The following is a 17,689-nucleotide window of genomic DNA, read 5'->3' on the forward strand; positions in this document are numbered from 1 at the left end:
AGAAGTCCATCATAATTGATTTAAAAAGCCATATTCACTTACTGTCCAGCTACTGTTTATGAGCAGTTACCTACCATTTACAAAGCACTTTTGGAAGTAGAGGTACACTAACTCGTTCATGCAACAAGCATTTTTTAAAAATTAATTTTTATTGGAGTATAATTGCTTTACAATGCTTAGTTGCTGCTGTACAGCAAATTGAGCCAGTGATACATGTACATATATCCACTCTTCTTTTAGGTGTCCTGTCCATTTAGGTCATTAGAGATCATCGAGTAGAGTTCCCTGTCAACCAGCAGCCTATATGCAAAGTTCTGGGAATACGTCAGTTCACGAAACAGTCCAAGAAAAGTTCTGATGTCTTAGAGATCACGTTCTTGGTGGGCGGAGCAATGGGTGGGGAGGCAAATGCCACCAAGTAATTTAATATTTAATATGTCAGGTGATGACAAGTACTATGCAGGGGAGAGAAGCAAGGCGAGAGGGCAGGGAGCGGGGGTGGGGGTGGGGTTGCAGTTTTAAATGCAGAGGTCAGGGAAGGCCTCAGCGACATTTGAGGCGAAATCTGAAGGAGATGAAGAAGTGAAGCATGTCACTGTCTGGGAGAAGGACTTCTAGACAGTAGGAAGGGTATATGCAAAGGTCTTGAGGTGGAATATGCTTGGCAGATCACGAAGTAGCAAAGATCTGATAGCTTACAGTGAACAGTGTTGGATTTGTGATCTCGGAAGGAGAAAATTGTGCTTTGGGACCGAAAGACGTGGCATTAGTCACTCAGAGTTTTGTGCAGCAAAAGTTTTATTAAAAGTGGAAAGGAATAAAGCTTCTGACATAGACATCAGAAGTGGGCAGAGTGCCTCACTCTCTAGTCTTACCAAGGCCTTATATACTTTTTCAATTGGTTACTAACAATAGAAGGGTCTTACCGGATCCACTCCCACAATATACATCTTAAGGAGAAACATGTCCTTGAGCAAGATATATTGTTGTTATATAATCATTAGTGCAGAGTTTAAGGAAAAACATACCCTTAAGCAAGATGAGTTGTTTTGTTGTGTAATCATTAGCTCTGGGCTTAAAGAAAGTTAGTCTTAGAAGAAATAGATTGTTGCCATAACAACTCAGAGCTTAAGGCAAAAACATCTTGACTAAGACAAAGGAATGTGGAAAAAAAAAAAAACAACAACCCATCTGTCCCTGTTTCCTCCTCAAGGGTCCTGGTATCCTTATCAACCTACCTAAGAATAAGAGATGGAGAAGGCAGTGACAACCCACTCCAGTACTCTTGCCTGGAAAATCCCATGGGCGGAGGAGCCTGGTAGGCTGCAGTCCATGGGGACACTGAGGGTCAGACACAACTGAGAGACTTCACTTTCACTTTTCACTTTCATGCATTGGAGAGGGAAATGGCAACCCACTCTGGTGTTCTCGCCTGGAGAATCCCAGGGACGGGGGAGCCTGGTGGGCTGTCGTCTATGGGGTCACACAGAGTTGGACACAACTGAAGCGACTTAGCAGCAGCAGCAGCAAGAATAAGAAAATTCAGTCCTAAAGGAAATCAGTCCTGAATATTCATTGGAAGAGCTGATGTTGAAGCTGAAACTCCAATACTTTGGCCACCTGATGCAAAGAACTTACTCATTTGAAAAGACCCTAATGCTGGGAAAGATTGAAGGCAGGAGGAGAAGAGGACGACAGAGGATGAGATGGTTGGATGGCATCACCGACTCAATGGACATGGGTTTGAGTTAGCTCCGGGAGTTGGTGATGAACAGGGAGGCCTGGCATGCTACAGTCCATGGGGTCGCAAAGAGTTGGACACGACTGAGCGACTGAACTGAACTGAACTGAAAAGAATAGCTCTCTCAGACTGCAGTGTGTCTGGAGCAGAGTGAGCAAGGAAGCAAGCAGTAGGAGATGAAGTCATGGTTGGGGCAGGTCAGGCTCAGCCATTGGAAGCACTTTGGCTTTTACAAACAGGCAGGGGATGGGGGGCTGCCCCTAGGAGAAGGGACAGGCTACGGGCCAGCATTTTCTCTGGACCTCCGTGTGCCCCCTTCTTCAGCAGTCAGAAAGGCCAGAGCATCCTGCTGCTTTGGATGGGCTCAAACCAGGACGGCACCCAGCACCGAGCCTGGCATACAGCTGACGTCAGGACGGCACCCAGCACCGTGCCCGGCATACAGCTGACGTCAGGAAACATAAACTATAATGACTGAGCTGAGAGAGTGGGTCGGACAGGCTTCCTGGAGAGAGGCTCTGAGCTGGGCTGGAAGGATTAATAGAATCTAAAACTCTACAGTTGAAAACCATAGTTTTTGGAGAAAGCCTGCAGGTTATGAGTCCCCTGAGGGTGTGAAACTTGTTTGCAGCAGGACCTCAGCACGTTTGCTACATAAATAAAGGCAGGGGAAAAGGGAGAAGGAATCCATGGCAGATCTGGGGCGAGCCAGACACTGACCTTCCTTTTCTATCCAAGGACTGCCCAGAGCCTTGTAAGACCCCAGGTCCTGGAGTCCGAGAAGCTAGTATTCAAATACTATCTCTACCCCTTTTTGTGTGACACTGTTGGAGGTCGGGCCACTTGACTGCTTGAAATCTGTTGTGCCTTCAGTAAAATGAGGGCAAAGAGCACGTCTACTTCACAAGATACTTGTGATGATCAAATGAGATAATCAACGTAATACAGGCCACATCGAGAGTACTCAACAGGTAATAAACATGGCTTTTATTGAGTGCTCCCAGGTGGCAGGCTCTATGCTGAGGGCTTTTCATGTGTTAACTCCAAATGTAAGCATTAAAACAACCCTGTGAAATAGGAGTCTTTATTCTCAACCCATCTAACGTATGAGGACATAGAAGCTCAGAGAGCTTCAGCAACTTGCCTGAAGTTACCCAGCTAGTGCGTGGGGCAGCGGGGACTTGAGCTGAGTTGGCTATCCTGCAACCAGGGATAGAACCCTTGCCCTCTGCAGCAGAAGCTGGGAGTCTTAACCACTAGACTGCCGGGGAAGTCCCATAGCTGCTGTTCTGTTAAGCATCTCTACCCCTCTGCCTCTGGGCTTCCCTGGTGGCTCAGATGGTAAAGAATCCGCCTGCAATGCGGGAGATCCAGGTTTGATCCCTGGATTGAGAAGATCCCCTGGAGAAGGGAATGGTAACCCAGTCCAGTATTCTTGCCTGGAGAATCCCATGGACGAGGATCCTGGTGGGCTACAGTCCATGGGGTTGCAGAGTCGGACACGACTGAGTGACTAACACACACACACACATACACACATCCTTCTGCCTCTAATCAGAATGAGGCCTGGGGCTTTGTTCACTGGGCGAGGCGCAGCCCTCACAGCTCTGGGGGAAGAGCAGGAAGATCTGTTTCCTCGAGGAGCCCATGACTGGCTGTCTTTCTCTGTGCCGTCCCAGCTGGGCTTTCTATAAGCTTGAAGGAAGTTGGGGATCCCGTGCCCTCCAGATCTAGGTCGCCTCTGTGCTCAGACAGGAGCTGGGAGTGTTTATAGAGTTCCTGGGGGAACCTTGGGGGTCCATAGCTTGCCCCCAAGAGGTACTCTTCCTGGCAGTGATCTGCCTGGGCAGGGAGGAAACCAAAGAGGTGCCTTGGGCTGGTTGTCTGGGCGGGTCTCACGGCAACTGTAATTGCTGGGCACCAGAACCCGGGCTGGGCCCTTTTATGGAGACATTTATAGCTAGCCCGGCTGGGGGACCATTCAAGTGGTTTTCTCTCTTTTGTGTCCCTTTAATAAACGAGAAGAAGAGACATCAAATTAAAGCTGATTCTGGAGAAACTTGGCTTTGTTGCCAGGCTCTGGGGAGGTCAGGGGAAGGTTACTCTGCTCTCTGACCCAGAGGCCTGGATTTCTTACCACATGCTTTTAAAATGTACAGACTCAGATGTCAGGGCTAGTCGGGCCTTTGAGGTCACCCAAACCAACTCTCAGCCTGTGCAGTGATCCTTGCTGGTGTGTTTGCAGCCTTCCAGGGATGGGGAGCTCACTACCTTAAAAGCAAACAGCTTGTTGACAGGCAGCTCTACAGAGCCTTCTGCTGGGGGAGCTGAAGAAACAGACAGACGCGGGGGAAAGTCCCGTGCTCGCCAGCATCAGCATCAGTCCCTGATCAAGGGCTCTTATCTCTGAGAGTTTCCTCTTCTATCAAAAGTCATTCGTTCATTCATTCAACAAGTATTTCATCTTAGCCTGTGCTTCCCCAGAAGCAAACTCAAGACAAGGGTTTGAATGCCAGCAGTTGAGAAATGATCCCGGGGAAAACCTCAAGGAGGGGGTCGGGGTGATTGAGACAGAGAAAGTGCTGTGGATTGCATTGTGTCCCCGCCAAAAGCAATGTTGAAGTCTTAAGTCCAGGTGCCTGTGAGCGTGACCATCTTTGGGAATAGGGTCTTTGCAGCTGTAATGAAGTGTAGACGAAGTTGTACTAGATTAGTGATCTAATGCAATCTCTGATTCAGCGATTGGTGTCCTTATGAGGTGAGAGAAATGTGGGCACGTGGACACACACCGAGGGAAGATAGCTCTGTGAAGACACAGACACACACAGGGAGAGCCAGGCGCTGACAGAGGCAGGGATCAGTTAGGCCGCCACACGCCAAGGATCGGCAGCAGCCACCAGAAGCTAGGAGAGGGGCCTGGAACCGACTCCCCCTCTTAGCCCCCAAGGAGGAACCAGCCCTGCTGACATCCTGATTTTGATCTCTGGCCTCCTGAGCTGTGAGACGATATACCGCTGTTGCTTTCAGACACCCAGTTTGTGGTATTTTGCTATGACGGCCTTAGAAACTATTAATAATACAAATAGGAAGGGGAGGAAATAATAAAAAGCAGCATGCTGTTCAGCAGATTGCTGCTGTGGGGAAACTGAGGCGGGGTCCTCTGCGGAGCTCAGGGAGGCAGTAGGTAACATGTACCTGAGGAACCCCAGCCAGCCAAGGGAAGGGGGGGCGGGGTGCTCATCCACCAGCGTCATCTGTCCTTGCCAGAAGGACGCTTCCCCGGGACACTGACACCCCTCCCCACGCTGGATGTTCGGGCCTGGCCAGTGTGTGGGCAGGGAAGGTTCAGACAGCCAGAAAAGCTCCTGGATGAGAACTGCAGCTGGTGGGAGTTGGAAGTGTTGGGGTTAGGACTCACAGGGAGGGGATACTGGGGGGTATGGGTGGGGCACCCACACTGCCTGCCAGATCTCTGTTGAGTGCCAGCTGTGTGTGCAAAGTACCATTCCAAGTACCTGGAAAGGAGTGCCCTAGTCAATGGGCCAGGTCCGGCCCTCTTGGATGGACCCAGACAATAGTATGTCCCATTGAACAGCAGTAAACCAGTATGTCCTTATGCCCGATAAAGCGGGAAGGGTTGCACAGTGATGGGGATTGGCCAGGGTCACGGGGTAGCCCTCGTTGAACCCGAATGGTCAGAGCAGGCCTCTCTGAGGAGACCTGAATGTTGAGAAAATCTAAAGTTCAGACATGTGGTGGAACAGCATTTTAGGCAGAGGGAACAGCCTGTGTGGAGGCCCTGAGGAGGCGGCGGCCTGCTGTGAGGATTAAAGCAGCAAAAGGACTTGGCCCAGGCCTGGAGCAGAGGAGGCTGGCAGTAACGAGCCTCACTTCCCGAAGTTCATGTTTTTTTCCTAGTTCTGCCCTCTGGTCACCAGAGCGGAAATTCCACTCCTGTTCCAGGGGAAACCCCTCAGGAGGCTCCAGACACAGAGTCAGGTGGAAGGACCCAGGCTCCCCAGACCCCACCCTTCACAAGCTCTTTAACCTTGGATGAGACCTTCAGCTCTGAACCTCATTTTCCTTCTCTGTAAAATGACAATAACAGTGTTCACCTCACAGGGTTGGTGTGAAGTTTGAAGGCTGTTTTTCCCAGGCAGGGAAAAAGGGGACCCTGATACTCATAAAACTCCATCTCAGTCCTTTGAGGCCAGATCTCAGCCAGCAAGCACTCTCTGTGGTGAAGGAGAGTCATTGATTGTCCAGTTAATTGGAAGAGCATTTTTATATATCCTTGCTGCTAAGTCGCTTCAGCCGTGTCTGACTCTGTGCGACCCCATAGACGGCAGCCCACCAGGCTCCTCCGTCCCTGGGATTCTCCAGGCAAGAACACTGGAGTGGGTTGCTATTTCCTTCTCCAATGCACGAAAGTGAAAAGTGAAAGTGAAGTCGCTCAGTCGTTTCCGACTCTTCGAGACCCCATGGACTGCAGCCCACCAGGCTCCTCCGTCCATGGGATTTTCCAGGCAAGAGTACTGGAGTGGGGTGCCATTGCCTTCTCCATTATATACCCTTATATATCTTCAATTCATCAATTTGAAAAAAAAAAAACCCTGGAGGGGAGTTTGGGGGAGAATGGATACATGTATATGTATGGCTGAGTGGCTCTGCTCAAATATAAAATAAAAAGTAAAACAAAAAAAAAAACCTAAAAATGCACAAACTCTGTAAGAAAGAATGAACAGGGAGTGAGGGATGGGTGGATGCTGGATTGAGCCGTCTCTGTATATTTGCCCTCTTAATCCTCACAGCAAGAATGAAGTGGAGAGGGGGGCAGCAGATTTTTAAATTTTTGATTTATTCATTGCACAATTAATACAGGCTTATTGGTTTCAATTTTTTAAAAAATTTAGGACTGTATAGAGTACAAGATAAAAAGTGTCCACCTCTCCCCCTCCAATGCCTCTCTGGTACGTGTTTGGGTGTTTTCTTCCAAACTTTTCTGTGCACAGCAAACATAAAATGCAAGTTTTTGTTTTTAACAAATACAGGAACATATTTGCCCTTTGGAGTTAAGGTACAGTGGGTATCTTGCCATTTTGTGCTATTAATCAGCCTGAGGTAGGAATTATGGGCAAATTACGGGCAAAAGAACTCAGCTTGGACAGGTGGAGTGTTTTGCTCAAGGTCTCAAACGGGTGTGTGAGCGAGCAGGGACTGGGACCCAGGCCCATCTGAATCTGGAGGAGTGGGCCTTTCCGTTGTGCTGAAATACTGTCATTAGCCAGTCTTAGCATCTCAGCAGGACCTGGAAAGAGGAACAGCCTTCGGAAGGCAGAGGGCTGAGAGGAGCAGACGGTTCTCGGGGTGGTAGGTAAGCGGGTATAGGGATGGTTCAGCAGGAGGGCACCAGCCCGGATGGCACAAGCCGCCTTCGGCTCTGACAGGCAGGTGCAGGGGTGCCAGGCAGGAAGGGGCTGGGTGCCCAGGGCCCTAGCCTAATGGGCCCAGCTGCCCTGGCTGTCTCTGCCAGGCCCCTACCGACACACTACCTTTTTTTTTTTTAATTAACTTATTTATTTTAATTGGAGGCTAATTATTTTACAATCTTGTAGTGGTTTTTGCCATACATTGACATGAATCAGCCATGGGTGTACATGTGTCCGCCATCCTGAACCCCTCTCCCACCTCCCTCCCCATCACCTTCCTAATGACACGCTGCTTGCTTTCCTGTCTCTCGGAGCCTGCCTGAAGCTCTGAGACCTCCCCAGCTGCTCAGCCTGGTGCATAGCATCTCTCCCATCCCATCTATGGCTCAGTGGTCAGAGTCTGCCTGCCTGCCATCTCATGTCAACACAGAGACTTCAGGCCTGCCCCCTCCCTGAAGGAGGCTGGGATCCCATGAATTACTGCAGCCAGGATTTGTTCAACTTCGGCTTGGATGACTCCAGGGTTCGGGGCGGCTCATGACCTCATAAGGAAGCTGGTTCCATCTTGGATCATTATCTGGGTTGGTTGGACAGTGGAATGAGTTTTGGGGCCTGGAGGCAGATCTAGGTGCTTCCGGGGAAGGTAGAAAAAGAGACTATGATGACAAAACCTGTTCCAGCTGTATGCGGGAGGAGGGCTGAGGGAGGCTCAGTCTCCCTTCTGGCTTCCTTTGGCTTCTGTCTATCTAATTGTAGGCTGCAAACTGCGAGTACATGCTGACTCAGTTCAGCACGCTGTCCCAGCACTTCACAAAAGGGATGGAAGAGAGTAGGATGGACAATATCGACTTGCATCTCGAGCAGCTAGGATCAGCACGGGGGCAGCACGATGGTGAGGTGGGCACAGGGGGGCCGGGGCACGCCGAGAGGGGGCAGGGCTCTCCCACGGCGCGAGGGTGGCCTGGAGGGGCTCCCAGGCTCGGGGGCCTCTTCCTGCCCAGCCTGCACCAAGCGGGGCCCCCGGGGTGGTGGGAACAGGGAGATCCTCTCCGCTCTCCCTAGTGCATCCACTGGGTTGTGAGCAGCCCCATAAATCGTCTGCCCGGAGTCAGGGGCATAGAACTCCCTGATTTATGCCCCGCCAGGCCCTCCCCCTCCGCCTCCCTCCTGGGCTTTGTGGGGCCAAGGCCTGGCAGGCTGCTGGCTCCAGACAGCCCCTGTGGTTGCCGTGACGACCGGTTCAGGCTGGGCCATTATCCACGATCTGGCCCTTCCCTCCCTCAAGCTCTCATCCGGGTTGGCTTTTTAACACCACCAACCGGTCTTCTCCTCCATTAGCCAGGCTCTTCTCAAAGGGTGCCCGCATGCCCAGTGGGCCCCCCACGTTGGCATCTCTTTGAAGCTCAGATGTAGAACCTGCTAAGACAAGGCAGCTCAGGCTGCTAGGTTACTGCCCGGGCTTCGAATCCCATTGACAAGGTTTGGAATCCAGCAACTCCACTTCGAGGCCAGCGATCCCAATGCCTACCTCATGCTCTTGCCAAGAATCAGCAAGATGGGGCTTCCCTGGTGGTCCATTGGCTAAGACTCTGCACTCCTGATGCGAGGGACCTGGGTTCAATCCCTGGAGAGGGAACTAGTTCCCTATGCCACAATTAAGACCCGGAGCAGCCAAGTTATCAAAGGAAAAAGAATCAGCAAGAGTCAGGAGGGAAAGTGCAGTGCTGGGCCCTTTCATTGGCACTTAAACCTCTGTGAGTCTCCATTGCCTCATCTGTAAAATGGGTATAATAACATCTCCACACACTGCTCTCTCCCAGGGTCTGCAACAGTGTCTGAATGGATGTGCTCCATAAATGTGAGTGAATAAATGAATCTCTTGGGTTGTACACATCCTTGTTGCTTCTGTTTTTAGTCGCAAAGTCGTGTCCAAATCTTTTGTGACCCCATGGACTGTAGCCCACCAGACTCCTCTGTCCATGGTATTTCCCAGGCAAGAATACTAGAGTGGGTTGCCATTCCCTTCTCCAGAGGATCTTCTCGACCCAGGGAGTGAACCCGTGTCTCCTGAATTGGCAGGCGGATTCTTTGCCGCTGAAGCACCAGGGAAGCTTGTCCACACCCTTGCTCAAGAGCATAAATATGGTGGATTAAAGATGGTCACACACCCTCCGACCCTCCTCCCACTGAGATATGGGAGTTCAGCTCTCCTACCCAGAATCTGGACCGGACTTGGTGCTCACTCGTAGCAGGAGTAACATGGACAGCCTTCCCAAGCGGGTCGGAAGGAGCCTTGCTGCTGTGCTTAGGTCTCAGTAAAGCCCCATCATTCTGAAAGAAATCTGACCACTCTGGGTGAGCTGAGCTAGAGAGACCTCATGGTCCTGAGCCTCCACAAAGAGAAAGTGAGACTCCTGGCCTGCCCCCAGCCCTTCCTGCCCCAGGTGTTGCTGGCATCCCAGCTGAGACGGAGATGAGCTGTCCCCACCGAGCCCTACCCAAATTGCAGAGTCATAAACAAAAGAAATAACAGCTCTTGTTTTAAGACATCAAGTTTTGGGTCCATTGGTTTTGCAGCATGGAGTTTGGAGAACAAGATATAAAGTCCTGCCCTCATGCATAATAACAAGCACGCAGCCAGTGCTCAGTGAAGGAAGCGGTCACTGAAACAGTCTTGGTCTTAGCAACTGTCCTTGTTGTTGGCAAACAGCAAAATAGCCTAACTCTTCAGAACTGAGGTTCTGGAGGCAGATGGCCTGGGTCTGGATCCTGACTGCTGACTCCTTTCACGCGGATGGTTCCTTTCCCTCACCAGGCCTCGGTTTCTTCATGGGTGTGAGAGCAAGATGACAGTGACTACTCTGCAGATCTACCGTGAAGCGTTAATGAGATGGCGTACATAAACCGGGCATGGTGCCTGGCACACAGTGAATGCTGGCACCGGAGAGTCACTACCATCAGCATCAACGTTGGCATCGCTATCTTCCCTCTGACATTCAAAGTGCATGCTCTCATTTTATGAGACCTTAAAAGGGTCAGAGCTGGACGGAATAAATCCACTGAGTGCAACCCTCCATCATTCAGATGGGACTGGGTTGCTGGTGGGAGCTTTGAGTTATGATATTTTTATCTTTAAAAAGAACTCTGGGTGGCCCATCTAAAAGTCAAATAAATAATAACTATGACAATGGAGGAGAAGGAGGAGGAGGAGGATTTGCCTAGTGGAGCTCACCTACCTCACTGCTTCTAGAAACAGCTCAAGGGATTTGTTCTTCGCCAGTTGCTAAATTCAGTGAGCTTCTGGGGTTGGGGGAGGGCAGTTGGGAAGCTTCTCACGGCTTTGAGGGATTGGTCAGCCTGCTTGTTTGTTGGACACATCAGGACCTTCCAAAGCAGCTGGCTCGTCCTCTCGTTGTACATATGAGGATCCAGAGAGGGGCAGTGACTTGGCCAAGGTCACGCCGCACAGCACAGCAGGGGCAACGCCGGATCAGAACCCAGGGCTCCTGTTTCCCAGCCTGAAGCTTCCTAGGCTCCTTCCAGCCTCAGAAGCAACACATGTTGCAGGGGGCTTTACTTACAAAGCTTTCAGGGGTGGGTTTTGCCCTCTCTACCGTGGACTTCCTTGCATTAAAATTCTCATCGTGGGAGTCTTAGCTATTATTCATTTCTATCCAAATGGAATGCTCGCATCTGACAAGGAGCCTCTGGGGAAGACGGCGTATGTTATCTGTAAGCTCATCTCCGGCTCCAGCTTGAACAGAAAAGGGATGGTTTTCTCATTCCCTTTCAGGAGATGGCGAAAGAAAGGTCCAGAACAGGGAAATGAGCCTCTGCTGTCTCAAACGCCGCCCTACAGTCTCTTTACAAAACAGCCAGCCATCTACATGGCACATTTAGAAGGCCTCTAAGATTGCTGGAAACCTCCTTGCTCAGAAAATGGTCTTCCTCATTCATTTTCTATCATGCCTAAAGCCCACCTTTGTAATTTACTGCTTTGGGGTCAGGAAGGCATTAATGGAGGTGGTTCTGGTGTCCATGCTGCTGAACTGACAGTAATGGGATTAGATGGAAAAATACAGGATTTGAAGTCACTGAATCTGGGTTTGCCACTCATTGCCTGTGCGATGTTGAGCAAGCCATCTTACCTGTGAGCCTCAGTTTCTTCATCTATAAAGCGGCATCACCACTGAATCTACCCCACCCCATGAAGGTGAAATGTAATGTTCTAGTTGCCTGTAGCCATGTAGCAAACCACCCTGCAACTTCATGGCTTGAAACGCAACGGCAGGCTTTTGTTTTGCTTGTGAACGCGCAATATGAGCAGGGCTGGGCAGGGGCCGCTGGAGCTGGTTGACTGGGTCTGGGGGATCTGCTTCCAAGACGGGGCCCTCACATGACCGATAGTCGGTTTCTCCTCATGGGGACCTCTCCATGGGGCAGCCTGGGCTTCCCCAGACCGGCCTGGTTCCAAGAACTGGGAAGTTGGCTTGGGCCTGGAAAGAGTTGCAGTAACACTTCTATTCTATTCCTTTGAGCAAGCAATCCCAGAGCCCAGAGAAGGGACACAGGGAATAGCATTTACACAAGTGCAATGAAATAGTTATTTGTTACTGACCCTTCTCCTCCCTCCAGCACATTATCTTGTTCATTGCTGTTTTCTCAGGGCCTAGAACAGTGCCTGCAAGATAGAAGATTTATTAAATTTAATAAATATATTTAATATTATTAAATATATTGATGAATGAATGAACTAATGCACCTCCCCTGACACTCCAACCCTGTATCCCGGTTGCTCAGGCTGGGGTCGGGGGACAGGGGTCATGGAAGGGGCCCTGGCTTTAGCATCTGAGGCCTGGGTTTGGGCCCCGACTCTGGCCCCAGGGTGCTGGGTGAACTTGGGCAAGTCACAGACTTCTCTGTGGGTATCAGCAAGAGCCAATAAAACCAGACCCTGGCTTTTTGACTTGTGTCATCAAAATCCCTGCGTATGACTTGCTTTAATTAAGATAAGAGTGCGGTGAAATGTTTGGACTTGCTTGTTCATTCTTTGATGTTTGGCCTTTTTCTGTTGTTGTTTTTGATGTCCCGGGGCTTGAAGGACTAGACTTGGGTTCTTGGCCCTTGCTGGCGGGCTGCCTGCCGTCTGCTGTTTGCCTTGTTAAAAGCGCTCATGATCTAATAAAGCGAGATGGATGTGGCCTCTCTAGGGATGAAACACTTTCTAGTCCCCTGTTTACTGCGCTTCTCATGCTTTCTGAGTATAAACTACATCCTAAGCCCTGGGATAAGTTTTGTTTAATCTTCAAAACAACTCAGTGAATGAGGTGCTGCTGTAGTCCCCATTCTAGACAGGAGGAAACAGAGGCTCAGAGAGGCTTGGGGACTTGCCTAAAGACTCTGGAGAGAAGGCTGAGAAGTAGAGGTGCCCAGATATGGAGCCAGCGTGACCTCCTGTGGGCTGCTGGGGGCCCTGGCTTGATGGAAAGCCAACAGGGAGCCTAGCCCTGGGTGGGATAGAGAGTGGGTGGAGTTTGGCCTCTGAGTTTGTTCAGTGTCCTTGTTAGGCATCGGAGAGAGACGGTAGGTCTATGAAGCAAGGTTTCTCCCCATTTTACAGGTGGGAAAACTGAGGCCCAGAGAGATTGTGCACAAAAGCTATTGGCTGCAGGAAAGGACAGGAGATTTGGGGACCATCTGCCCCTCTGCTTGTGTTGTTGTCCAAAGTTGGTCACGTGTGTGAGACAGAGGCTGAACTGACTTTGGCGTCTAACGGGCCAACAAAGACAGTGGACGCGGCTGTGCCTCACTGCGGGGCAGCAGGTTCTGAGTGGAGGGGTCCTCGGGAAGATGAAATGATGCATCTCACATGCCAGGTTCCCCAAGCGGAACCAGGAGGTGCTGATGCAGAGGTAGGATGGTTGCAGAAGTTGGTTCTCTCTCCCAGTGCTAGCTGAAGCTGCGGGTGCCCCCAGAGGAGCAAATAGCCCAGCGATGTCCCCTACCTATAGTCTATTGCAGTGCCGGAAATTCCACTATTTACGGCTTCTCCTAGGAAAAGCACATGCTGCGGTGGGGTGGGAGGTAGGGGACTTGCAGGACGGTTGAGGAACTTCACTTTCCTTTTCTGGGAAATGGAACAAATACCACCCCCACTGGGTGTGAAAGCTCTCAGCACAGTGCCTGGCATCCCAGGGGGCAAAAGAGACTTGTTCATTCTGAACAGATGGTCAACCCAATAGACCCCAAGCACCTTGGCTCGGTGGAGAGCAAAGGAGGGTGACCATTCATGGGAGCCAACTGTCTCCGGGCCTCTCAGGCCTGCAGGTACCCATGAGATCACCGTGACATCAATACCCAGATGAAGAAGGTTCTTAGACCTCATCTCCCCATCCACCCCCTCCCCACCTCCACCTGGAAGGCCACTTACTTCCAGCACTTTCCAACAAGGTGCTCTGAGCATCGCGTTCTGTAACAGGTCTGCTCAGACTCTTTCTTGCCACAGCTACAGGTGCTCCCGCGAAAAAGCCTCTCCAGGTGTGCCCACTGCCCATCCTGGGCACCCTGAGTGTTCAGGTGCCAGAGCTGCTGGGAAGCTCACAGTGAGGTGGCCACGGGATGGGTTGAGGCCAAATCTAGCTCAGGATTTGTCACTGTGTCATACAAGAACGGGGCCCTGGTCTTTTGTGGTCTCCATGACAATAGCTTGAGCAGTTTCTCTTGCCGTTTTTCTACCAAGGCTTAAACCCACTGCTCAGGCAGAAGCCACACCTTTATCCCAATGCCCCTGCCTTAATCCCAAGTACCCATGCCCCTTTATGAGTCCCTGCCTGGAGCAGACCTTCCAGGGCCACCATCGGCCAGACCCTGGATCCAAGCACGGGTCAAGCAGCACAGTCTGCTCCAGACAAAGGGAGTCTGGCCAGCCCTCCCGCCAAGTGTGGGGCGCAGCACGGCTGAGGGTCCGGCCCGCCTGCTGCGTGCCCTGGGCCAGTCCCGATCCTCCCCTGGGGAGGACAGTGCCCAAGGTCCCCTCCAGCTCGGAGAGTCTGAAGCCCGAGGCCTTCTCCAAGCCTCTGGCAGCCAGTGGCGCCAGGGCCACACGACTGGTCCCTCTTTTCCATTCTGGCCAGGCCGCCAGAACAGCCCGGAGGCCCTTATCACACACAGCTATCTCCATTGTTTGCATAGCGCTCGTTTCCCCTCGGCTAAGAAAACATGTTTGCAAAATCAGATTTCTCTGCAAAGCCGGCAGGTTGAAAGGATAGGAAACGGTTTGAATTCTCTGAAGCAGGGATCAGAAGGCAGGGATTGACCTCTGGCATGGCCCCCACTTCTCTGGGTCCCCTCGATTAGAGCAAGCAAGGCCATATCCCAAATTTCAGCCCCTAAGGAGCTCCCTGTACTTCCCCCAAGTCTATTCCAGACCCACAGGACGCTGGGGCCTAGACAGGCTTAGAGCTTTTCTCAGGCACTCAGAGTGGAGACTCTCCCTCTCCAGAACCTTCAGTGGCTCCCCATTGCTGGCAGGGGATGCCCACATGTAGCCTGGCCTTCACGGTCTTCCTCTTCCTATGTGTGACCCTTTAGTTCTAGATACCCCAAATCCTCACTGTCCCAGATGGGCTCATCTCGGCCACAAGGAAACCTCCTTCAACCTCATCTATATCTGCTAGATATCTCTATCCAACTCCCTCTTACTTCTCAAGGCCCAACTGAGATTCTGCCTCCTCCAGGAAGCCTTCCGTGACTAGACCTGCTGCTCTCCGAGGGGCCCTGGCCACATCACAAGCATCGTGGGGTCACTTCTCTTTTGCACCCACCCTTTCCAGACCACTGTCACCACTAGGGCCAAATCCTGGGTGTGCCTAGCTGCCTTCTCGTTCAGAGCCTGGTTCCCACTCCCCACAGGAGAGAACTAAAGGGTTTCCAAGGGGGGAAAATGACACCCACGGTGGCAACTGGCTGCCTAAGGGCCTCACCCTGGGGCTTCTGCTAAAAAGTGACCTTTTCTGATATTAAAAATGAACAGATCATGGGTATAGTCACACACACGCCACCGTGCAGCTGTTAACAAGATGAAGCAGTGTTATCTGTGCCTGTATGGAAAGCTGTCCACCATGGAAAGGCAAGTTGTGGGAAGAAATGCACATATGATCCCACTTGGAAAAATAAACACCTCCACCAGCTCCCAGGCTGGTCTAAGAGCTATGTATGCATTAACTCATTCAGTTTTCTTAATGATCCCACTCTATAGGTACCGCCGTTGCCCCATTTTACAGATGGGCAAACTGAGGTTAAGAAGTGGGATTCAAGCACAGGCTGTGGGTGAGGGCAGCCTCCCCCATGCAGCCTGCTCTGTGTTCTCTGCGCAGTTCCAGGTTTATGTACGCACATGGCCTAAGGCACAGGAAAGCTGGGGAGGATGCTCCTCTAGACCTTAAGTAGAATGTGGGTTTGGAGGGAGAGGAATGGGAAGACTTCTATTTCCTCTTCTTATATCCTGTATTATTTGGTTCCCACAATAATATAATTTAAAATTAATTTTGAAAATAGAAAAAGCAGCACATCCTCATTGTAGCGAAGTCAGGAAAGAGAAGAGAAAGACCCCAGAAATCAGAGTCAGACTGACCTCTTGGAGCTGGCAGGGAAGCCTACCCAGGGCCATGGGATTCTGAAAAGATCTCCACGGAAAAGGGTGAGTAAATGGGATTATTCCAGAGCCAGGGACATCAGCGTGGGGAGCAGATTTCAACTCAGTGTAAGAAGCACCAAGTAGAGCTGTTCCACCATGAAACACGGCAGCTTTGTTCAGTAGTGAGCTGCCTGTCAGTGGAGATATGCGAGTTGGTGCCAGATGCTGGGTCACCACTGCGCTGTTTGCTAAAAAATAGCGTGTGTGAGTCTGATTTCCAGCCCTCGATGTCCACCTTTAATCCAAGCTGGACAGTAAGAGAACGTACCAGCCAGGATGGAGTGAGGTCCTGATTGGTTAAAAAAATAACAAGCAACTATAAAACAAAGATAAACAGCCCTACATAGATAGAGCAGTTCACAGCTCGCAGAATCCGTTAGTCTGGTTTGATGTGATTTCCTGTGCCTCCCAAACATTATAGGCAGAAACCCTTTATAGAGGAGGAAAACAGACTCAGAGGGCTACGAACTTGGTCAAGGTCACCCGAGGTCACCCAGCTGGTCCAGAGGCTCCGACCCTGGCCTGGCGTGCCATCCCACACTTGGCACTTCTCGCAGCAGTTGTTCATCTCTCTTGTGGTGTCTGGCCCCCGCTAGGTGCTCAGGCAGGTCCTGGGTTCTAGTCCAGCTCCGGTCCCGTGTACCGGTTCCATGTGTTGATTCCCCTCTAGTTCCAATCTGTCTGCTACCTACCCAGTTCCTCGATTTTCTTAGTTTTTCCCCAGACGGCAGGCCCCAAAGAGTCCTTGGTGGAACCGGGGGAGGAGAGGGCCCGGGGAGCGTTGCACGCCCCGATGCTTGGACCCTTCTCCTATTCTGTGCAGATTTATAGGCGTGTGATCCTGAACTTTCACTCTCTGTCCACAGTCCAGCACATGGTCTAAAAACAACAGATCGGAAGAAAAAGATCTCACCCGCAGATGAAAGCAGGAGGGAGACCGGCCGTCCCACAGCCCTGGCCTGGCCCTGGGCCCGCCACACACTCTGGTCAAGGCCACGTCAGAGCTGCGCAGTCTGGAGAGGCCTGGAGGAGGCCCCGCCCATCCAGGGGTCTGCGGCCTTGAGGGGCCCCGGACACTAAGCCTCGGAAGAGGTACTGGGGGAAGGCAAAAGAAAACGGAGACCTAAGGCCTGTCCAGGGGCAAGTGGACTTGCATGCTGGAAAGTTGGATTTGTGGGGGGGGCCCTAATCAGACAACCCTGGTGGCTTGGATGGTACAAAATCTGCCTGCAAGGCAGCAGACACAGGTTCGATCCCTGGGTTGGGAAAATTCCCTGGAGAAGGCAATGGCAACCCACTCCAGCTTTCTTGCCTGGAGGATCTCATGGACAGAGGAGCCTGGTGGGCTACATTCCACAGGGTTGCAAAGAGTTGGACTCGACCAGGTGACCAACACACAGAGTCAGACACCAGCACAGCATCAGCCAGGATGGGGATGCATGACCCTAGGCGCCTTGCCCTCCCCCGCCCCAGCCCTGTCTGGCCGGTCTCTGCTGCTTACTCTGCTCCAGCCACTCTGGCTTCCTTTCCATTTCTTGAAACTCATGAGCTCACCCCCCACCCTCCACCTCAGGGCCTTTGCACGTGCAACTCCCTCTGCGTGGAACACTCTTCTCCCCACCGCTCCCAAGGCCTCTTATCTTTCGGGTCTTTGATTAAATGTCACCTCCTCTGTGCGGCCTCCAACTGGTAACCTAATCTGTTCTCCGGCCCAGTCCTCTGTCTTCCTAATGGTACTTGGCAGAATTTATTTACTTATTTATTTAATGATTTAGCTGTAAGCTCCTTGAGGATGCTCCCTTCCTATGAGTTACTCCTCTAGGT

Source organism: Bos grunniens, chromosome 2, assembly GCF_055505025.1.
Source record: "Bos grunniens cultivar Pamir isolate PY7600 chromosome 2, Bosgru_T2T1.0, whole genome shotgun sequence".
Taxonomy (NCBI): Eukaryota; Metazoa; Chordata; class Mammalia; order Artiodactyla; family Bovidae; genus Bos; species Bos grunniens.